General features: G+C 41.6%; 1 long non-coding RNA gene across 1 annotated transcript in view; it reads left to right on the top strand.

Annotated features, from left to right (window-relative positions):
* The first annotated feature begins 757 nt into the window (after positions 1-757).
* Positions 758-9,445, top strand: part of LOC147347748 (uncharacterized) — a 48,036-nt gene continuing 39,348 nt past the window's right edge. The window contains exon 1 of the long non-coding RNA XR_015152545.1: positions 758-1,332. This is a non-coding gene — a long non-coding RNA (uncharacterized LOC147347748). The remainder of the gene's footprint in view (positions 1,333-9,445) is intronic.

The raw sequence follows: 9,445 nt of genomic DNA, 5'->3' as shown, positions 1-9,445 counted from the left end.
AGTTGGCTCTGAAACATTCCTGAGAGAGAGGTTATTTGTAAGGTGCTTCTTCGTAAGGACATATATGGAAACTAGAGCAGAGTGGTGATTAATAGCCAAGAGACTCTCTAACCCCTCTCTGGGCAGCATAGAGGTTAGCGTAAGGCAGGCTGGTCTTGGCTTGTGTCCAGGAAGCTCATTCCCACGAATCCTGAGAAAGACCTTGTTACAACAAAGTTATGGTACAGCAGACCCCCTAGGAAGGGTGAATTCAAGGCTTCTTTTACAAGGAAAAGAGTTTTGAGAAATTTGCCAATCCTGAAATGCCTCAAAAAGGAGTGTGCCCAGCAAAATATTTTGCAGTTCTTGCATTTTAGAAATAATGGGATTCTCTAAGGCAGCCCATAATAGAATTCACTGAACAAGAGTTGCCCTGCTCCCTAGGGCTTAGCTGGACTGGACAGAACAATTTAACTCAGGAATTACACTTTGCGATTCAGCAGAAAAACATAGAGACACATATCCTAAGAAATAAAGGAAGGGCATGAGGAAACGCTCTGGTTCTCTCTTGTCTGTCTTCAATGGTTTAGATATTTGAGGGGTTTTAGCAATAGCTTAATTTCATAAATAGCAGCCTAGGCAGGTTTGCCCAACCGTTCAAGAAGACTACCTACTGTGTCTCTCTCCAGTTACAACGCTTTTCACATTAAACGTTTGATTGGGTTACTAATTTTAAAACTCACCACTTCAGAATCACCTAAAGCTTTCATTTCCTATCTAAAAGCCCTGAAAAAAAAAAAAAAAAGTCATAATTACCCCTGAACTGAGGCGGCAGGCTGCGTCAGAGAATTTTGAAAGTGTTGTTTTTTGTTTTTTTTTTCTCTGAGCACAGGCAGCTTGGAAAGCAGAGCACCTGCAAATAGGTTAATGAAGCTCAGAACTGCTGGAGTTGTCAAGACCAACTGTTGCGAATTCCCATGGAGTTAAGTAGGGTATGAATCCGGCTCTGAGTAAATATCATTACCCATGCGTTCTGACTTCCTGCTCTTGGGTTTTGCACTGTGTGTGGGTTTTTCCCCTTCAGCGCAACCGTTGGGTAGCAGTTGGGCTGGGGGTGGCTGGCAGTAATCTTTAAAATGGCTCTCGGGATGGGCCGAGGCCCTGGTGTTTATTCCCAGAGCTTCCTGAGCCATAGAAAATTCATTGCATTTTATTCACGTATTTGTACCACGTGAGGCTTGTGTTTTCAGAAAAACAAGTGTGGCTGGTCACTTTGAGTGTCTCGTTTTGGTGTTTAACAGTCATGAGACACGGTAAAGAGGAAAAACAGCAAGAACCATCTGTGTTCTAAAGGTAAGTCCTCTTAGATCCAAACGCTCAAGTAGTAACACTTACTGTTCTGATGACCTGTATGAAGATTTTTAGCCGATTTTCAGTGTGGTTTAGTGTAAATGTCAGCCTCTGGTTGAAATGTATCATGGAAACAGAAAGTGCACATAATCTAAGTGTACAGCTCAATGCATCTTCAGAGTGACCACATCCGTGTAACCATAAATTCAGATCAAGAAACAGGACGTTCTCAACACCAGAAGCCCCTCTCATACCCTCTCCCAGTCTAGACCCTAGGAGTAACCACTACTCTGACTTCTAATACTGGGTTTATTGGGGGGGGGGTTTGGTAGGTTTTTGTTGTTCTTGTTATTGTTGTTGGGTTTTGTTTTGTTTTTTGCTTGTTTTCAACTCTGTACAACAGGAAACAGATAGTATATATTCTTTTATATCTGGCTTTTTTCAAATATGCAGAGATTTTACAAATATGTCATTGCAGCCTTTTACACTGCCGTCCCATTGACAAGGAAATCATCAATCTGCCTCAGTGCAACAGTTTGCTCTCCTCAAAATGTGTCAAGTAAAAATACTCACGTCGGAAATAAATGTATACATGGCTGCGTTATATGCTTTAGCCTGCCAATGAGCACATCCGGTTTCTAACAGATGGGGAAAGGAACTTCCACCGGGCCTTTTTAAAGAAGGAGGATAATACGAGCTTTGCTATGAAGCTACAACAAAAAGTTGGAGGAGGGTGGGAGGTCAAGTTGGGGAATTCTGAGTTCTGAACTGAAGCATAAAGCTGGTGGTGAAATGCACAAGAAAGTGGGACTTATTGGTTGAATGTTGATGTGCCGGGATGGGAAACGAGAGCTTGATGTCTGATTGCAGACAGTACTGTTTCCTCCTGCTTTGCCTTGGTGTGTTCCCAATAAACAGGCCCTGCAGGTCATATTTTACTTCCTGCCATTTGTAGTTCGCTTTACTAGGCAAGTGACTTCCGTAGCCTCCAGTCAAGGAGAGGATAATAATAGTAATAATAACAATAAAATCATTGCTCATGCCTGAGCTGAATTAAAAAGCACAACTTTGTCACTAATGATAATGCGAGGCAAAGGATTTAGAATAGTTAGAGTTATAATTGCAAGTTACAAAATAATTAAACGTTATTACTGTGCAAAAATACTTAGGAGCCGACTTTACGGCTAGTGTTATGGGATTCTCGAGTCACACACATGTGAACCACATATACGGTTGCTGACTTATTTGACCGTGCGTCAAGCCTTCCAAGAAAATCATGCACTTGTTTGAAAAGTAATCAAATACGGATTATTTCAATAACAGCCAAAGAGTTTCTTCCTGAGATCCCTTCCAGTGAAAGGCAGGGGATTTATGCCACTGGTTTTTGAGCAAGCCACATTTCTCTAATATGGCTGATCCCTCCCAGTCTAAACATTTTCTTTGAAAACGTGAAACCCTGCAATTAAATATTCCTCCCTGAAACAGGAGAGTTCACTGAACTGAGAACCAAGTAAATCCCCCATAGAGAAGACTGTGATTGGAGGGAGGTGATGTTGTTTGGTGGGAAGACCCACTGATGGAATGAAAACAGGAAGATGCTGGAGGGGAGGAGGAGAAAAACAGCAAGATGTTGGAGTGGTGGAGGAGAGGATAAAATCATGTGCTCATCTGAGGACCTTCCCTATTCAGATGTTAAGGCTGGTTGTACATGTACTTGTCCCTGAGACATAGAGATACAGCTAATATTCAAAATATTTTTTATGTTTTTTGGCAAAGATCACATTTAAATTAAACAAGCGTTGCTACTGACAATGTTCCTTTGAATCATGTTTTCCCTTGTGAAGAAGGGGGGAATCTCTAATAAGGGAAATAAAAGCTTTATTAGTGAAATGATTACCTGGGCTGAAAAATGGTGTCAAATGTTTTGCATATGTGATTTTCCCTTCTTGTGAATCTTATCTCCTTAGCATTTATCCATGGTGATGTTTCACAAAGGGTCATTTCTGAGAGAGATGCAATTCTTCCCCTGACCACTGTGTCGGTAATTCCCTGGGAAGGATGCTTGGAAACAGGGTCTATGCAACAGCATGTAATAAGTCTCACACAGATTGTGTATTTAGGAGTGGAGGTTGGGGAGTTGGGAGTAGACGCTTGTTTAGATCGCCTTCCTAAAATACTCTTTCAGTACCTTGACACAGCCCCTAAATCCTTGGGACTTCCCAGGTGACCCTAGCGGTAAATATAAGAGATGCAGGTTTGATCCCTGGGCGTGGAAGATCCCCTGGAGAAGGGCATGGCAACCCACTCCAGTATTCTTGCCTGGAAAATCCCATGGACAAAGGAGGCTGGTGGACTACAGTCCATGGGGTCTCAAAGAGTCAGACATGACTGAGTGACTTAGCACGCGTGCACACCAGCTACATTATCCCTCCCTTTTCTCCAGAATTTCCCTATCAGTGAAATTGGTAGTTATCAAATTGTTCTGCATAACACAGACAGGCACTCACATACATAGTTTTATCTATTATACAGAATTATGGATTATATATCTATAGAGCATCTAGATCTAGATTATAGATTTAGATCTAGATATATAAAACACTTGATAATTGTATTAGCATGGGCCCTCCAAAAAGTATACGTTAAGGTGAGGCTGGCTGTGCGTAAGGAGACTACCTCTGAGGAAGAAAGGACAGAACCAGAGTGGGCAGACAAAGCCTTCAGGCCACAGAGCAGGTTTGGTGCTAGTAGAGGACGAAGGCAGGAAGGCAGGTGGAGAAGGAAGAGCCTTGGGATGCAGCAAAGTTCCAAGAAAGATTCAGTTTGGACTGTTGAAGAGTCTGAATCAATGTCACCAATCAGAGGGTTCCCGAGGATCTCAGGAATGGGCCTGCATTAAATCCACCTTGTGCTCAGTCATTCGCTGGGAGTGACCCACGGGAAGCATGAACTTGGTGTGAATGGTGGTGGTCGATCCGGAGGGCGGCAGCTGGAGCCATCCCACATTATGCTCCCCACGGCAAGAGACCTCAGCAGCACCCCATGCCTGCCACAGTAGTGTGTTTTGTATTGCTGTGTGTGTGTGTGGTAAAATATACTCTATAGTATTTTGTGTGTGTGTGTGTGTGTGTATATATATATATATATATTTTTTTTAAGTCTCTCAGGTATGTCCAACTCTTTGCAACCCCGTGGACTATAGAGTCCATGGAATTCTCCAGGCTAGAATACTGGAGTGGGCAGCCTTTTTCTTCTCCAAGAGATCTTCCCAACCCAGGGATCAAACCTAGGTCTCTCACATTGCAGGTGGATTCTCTACCAGCTGATCCACCAGGGAAGCCCAAGAATACTGGAGTGGGTAGCCTATCCCTTCTCCAGCAGATCTTCCAAACCCAGGAATCCTTAAACCAGGGTCTCCTGCATTGCAGGCGGATTCTTTACTAACTGAGCTATGAGGGAAGCCCATATTTTGTATATATAATACATAATAATATAAAATATGTTGAAAGCATTAGATATATTTTGTAGTGCACTATTTTTTAATTACATGTTCAAGAATTAAAGACTTCTTACATGGGAGTCCAATGTTCATGAAAATCAAGGATTTCTTCTAATTAGGTGGTAGAATCAAAAGGACTTGATATGGATACTTCTACTCACAGGAAGATGGAGTAGACATGTATTTCCCTATTCCTCCCTAAGTACAACTAAAATCCCTGTACCTTATATATGAAACAAACTTAAGAGGTCTAAAAGGTGAGAGAAAAGGGCAGTCCAACTAGGAACCTCACACTCAAGGATTTGATGTTGCATTAAATTCCCTACCCTTCCCCGTATTTCCCAAACTGGGTGCTATAGAAATTAACAACCCAGATATGTCAACAAACACAGATTTTTTAAAGCCCTTACAAAAGCCTAATCTCTTGAGCCAAAGGACCAGAAAAGGGACAATCTAGCAAGAAAAAACAAAAAACGAATAGAGACAAATATCACGAGGCAGAGAAAAATCTGTAGCCACATCCCACCCACACCAGCAAGGGCTAAGTTGAAAACCTAGATTTCCCTCCTTTTTACATGTGGTAATGTATATGTTTCCATGTGCCATATGTATACCTGTGGCTGATTCATGTTGATAAATGGCAGAAACCAGCAAATATCTTTCAATAAATTTTTTTAAAGAATGAATTAAAAAAGTTCCAGAAGAGAAATATTTACTGGGGCTTGCCTGAAGTTTGTTCAGTCCTATAAGTAACTTAACCTTTCTCCAGGATTAAGCTGGATCATCAGAAGGTTGAACGCTACTCTTGTTACTTTTCCCATTTAGCATCATAGAACTTCTTTTAATAGATTGTTTTTGGGGGATTATGGCATCAACCTGCTCGAATGTGCATTGTGAGAAACAAACCTGTGAAATCTGCTGTTTGATGAGGGCTCCAGTCACTGAATGATCACACAAGATCTCAGTGAAGACCCTTGGGAGGAAATCCTTTCAGGACACACTGGCAGGAAAAGTTGTGTCTTGATATTTTAAGTATTTTATGAAGCAGGTATATAATCACACCTTCTCTCCTTCTGATGGCTACTGGAAAGTTCAGTTGTATCTATGGTCTTCCAAAAACTTTACCAGTCTAGAAAGTGAAAGTCACTCAGTCGTGTCTAACTCTTTGCAACCCCATGGACCATACAGTCCATGGAATTCTCCAGGCCAGAATACTGGAATAGGTAGCCTTTCCCTTCTCCAGGGGATCTTCTCAACCCAGGGATTGAATCCAGGTCTCCCACATTGCAGGTGGATCCTTTACCAGCTGAGCCACAAGGGAAGCCCAAGAATCCTGGAGTGGGCGTGGCCACCCTACTGTAGACTGACCTCTCCTTTATTTGTTTTGCTTTCCTGATGCTTGCTCATTCCTATTTTACTAGATCACTGTCATTCATTTTTTATCTTGTTGTGTCTTAATGTATTAATGAATATAAATAATTACATATTCTGTAAGTCTCTATAAATCATTTTCAGAACCAGTAATAATAGAATTCAACAAATAGCTGCTAACTGTAGAGGTTGTCAGCAAAAGGAAAATTTTAAAACCAACCAGGAGTAACTCGGACAAGATGAAGATAAAGGACCTGAAATGACAGCCAGAGTAGATGAAGAAATCCATAAATGTGTGATTTGAGCTGTAACCGCCATTTAAAGTGATTCATTGAAAATAAATTAGGAAGATGCATTGTTTTGAATTGTCTTCTGGAAATACTCTGGAAGTTGGGAGGTTGAGGGAGCAGGAAATGTATGGGAATTCTGTAAACTGCTCTGACACAATAATCACTTCTCACTCTTCTGTGCACACGTCATGCTTCAAAATGTCAACAGAAATGCCAGTTTATATTTTCTGGGTTTTGAGAAACAGGAAACCTTTAGTTATTGTAAGTTCTATCTTTTGTTGAATTTAAATTAGTCCCACATTTGCTCAGTGATAGACTGTCAGCCCATAGTCCTTTACTTCAGAACTTACCCCTTATTGCACAGGAAAAAGCTTGTGGTGGTTCCTGTTCCTTAAATTCTCAGAGATGGTTCATTGTGTTCTAAGGTACACCAACGGCCCTGTGGGACATGATCTCCAGTGGACATTACATCCAATGGACGGTCCAGGGTTTTGGTCACTGAGTAGACCACATACCTTGCCTTCTGTTTGCTAAACAAACTGTCATGTAGACAAATCCCTCTCCTTCCCTGTAAGTTCATGTACTTCCAAGTGGAGTTGAGTCCTCTGCCAGCTCCAGCAATGGAATCGCACTGGCCTTTAGGCAAGTAAGTAAATCCCATACCTGGTCATACTGATGGGTTCACAATCACAGCCAGTAGTACATTTTGATGAGTCTACTGGGAAAGATAGAAAGCCAAACTCTCTTTTCCACTAGGTTTAATGACATGAAGATTTAATGCTTGTAGCTGTTTCAGCCATCTGGAGAAAGCCTGGGTCTGCTGAGAGCTGCACACACTGCCTGAGTTAGGACTAATTCAAAGATGAGAGCACCATGAAAGTGAAAGTGAAAGTCACTCAGAGGTGTCCAACTCTCTGCGACCCTATGGACTACACAGTCCATGGAATTCTCCAGCCCAGAATATTGGAGTGCGTAGCCGTTCCCTTCTCCAGGGGATCTTCCCAACCCAGGGATGGAACCCAGGTCTCCCACATTACAGTTAGATTCTTTATCAGCTGAGCCACCAGGTAAGCCCATGGGAGGGAGCAAAGTAGCATCCTTAAAGCCTGAAGCAGGTAATGCCCGAGGCGACGTTTGCCCATTTACCTTTCGAATTGAGTCAATATACTTAGTTTTGCATAAGCCAGTTTCATCAATTTTGTGCTCCCTGAAGCATCATGAACTATATTTAATTTTACCTTCCTGGCTGCCATTGGCAAATGGAACAAAAAGGTTTGTTTTCTTTTTTCTGTATCCCTTCTAATCAATTTACATGCCCCATATTTATTTGCACTATTTTCTTCATTCTCATATTCTCTACCCTTTTAAACTTTGTGCTACCTATGATTTTTTTTCCCTGTCTTTATGTGAACTTGAGGCAGCTATCTGAAGGCTATTAAAAATAGGTGAGAATGTATATAGGAGCTTGTTTGCTGGAAGCAAAAGGAAGCATACTGAAGTCCGTTCCATGTTTCCACATTTCTTATATTGCTCTCCTGAGTCTACAGGAAGTCTGCAAAATGGGGAACCATGATCCAGTTTGTAACAGGTCTTTTTTGTCGTCGTTCAGTTGCCAAGTTGCGTCCGACTCTTCGCAACTCCACGGACTACAGCATGCCAGGCTTCCCTGTGCCTCACCTCATCATTCTTTACCAACTGAGCCACCTGAAGAGCCCGTATATGTTCATGTGTATATATGTGCATGCAAAGTCGCTTCAGTTGTGTCTGACTCTTTGTGACCCTATGGGCTGTAGCTCCGCTGCCTATGGGATTCTCCAGGCAAGAATACTGGAGTAGGTTGCCATGCCCTTCTCCAGGGGATCTTCCCAACCCAGGGATGGAACCCAGGTCTCCTGCATTGCAGGCAGTTTCTTTCCCAGATGAGCCACTGGGAAGCCCTCATGTGCATACATACATATATTTAAATTCACCACACCCACTCTAGCAGGTCTAAACCCTACAATTTAGTGCTTGCAAAGTGTGGTTCAGGATCCTTTGAATTCAGAATCTCTGGGGTACAGACTACAAAAACAGATTACCAGTCTCCCTCCCAGCCTCAAATCCTAACTTTTAGGAACTTGATTTGGTAATCTCAGTTTTATTGATAAAAACTCCCCAGGTGATCCATATGCATATGACATTTGAGAACTCGTACCCTGGATTTATCCTGTCAGCAGTTGCAACAGGAATTGCTGACATTACCTATGGAATAATTTCATATCACTGTGAGTTCCGTTCTCTTAATTTATGGGTAATGCAGCTGTTTTTAAACATTAAAAGTATGGAAGTACTTTGAGTAATGGGAGGATTTTTAACTGGTTGGACTGAATGAAATACAGAAAAAAAACTGAAGGAATTTCAAAAATACTTTCCATCTAATCATTCATATTGAGTGTCTTTCTTCATCTAAATCAATTTTTCTTAATTTTAATGTTGTCACCTTTTAAAAATGCTGCTGCCTAGGCCTCACTCCAGAACAGGGAATTCAGAGTCTCTGAGGAAGGCCCCCAGGTATAAGCACAGGGGCTGAGAATGGTCCGTAGGCATGAGTTGGCTAGACTAAGATCATAAAGATTATTTTCAAGGTCGTGTAGGCAAAGCCAATGTAAGAGGACACTGGATCTGACAAAAAAAAAGGGAAGAAAAATCCACTGAATTGTGAGACCGTGGACTGTGTCTTTTACAGTAATCCCTACCATCATTTCTAAAAACATACCTCTTTACTCATTTTATCTGAGACTTTTATGGCAGATTTCATGGCTGATTAACATACCTAATTTTCTGAGGTCATTATTAATTAACACCAGAAAGAGATTTTTTTTTCATGCATTACTCTTACCCTCATTCAGTTATATTTTTATCACAGAAATATGTGTGTGTGCGTCTGTGTACTCAGTCACTTCAGTTGTGTTCAACT

This window comes from Bos grunniens, chromosome 23 (assembly GCF_055505025.1).
Source record: "Bos grunniens cultivar Pamir isolate PY7600 chromosome 23, Bosgru_T2T1.0, whole genome shotgun sequence".
In the NCBI taxonomy this organism is placed as follows: domain Eukaryota; kingdom Metazoa; phylum Chordata; class Mammalia; order Artiodactyla; family Bovidae; genus Bos; species Bos grunniens.
This window is presented reverse-complemented; position numbering and strand designations above follow the sequence as displayed.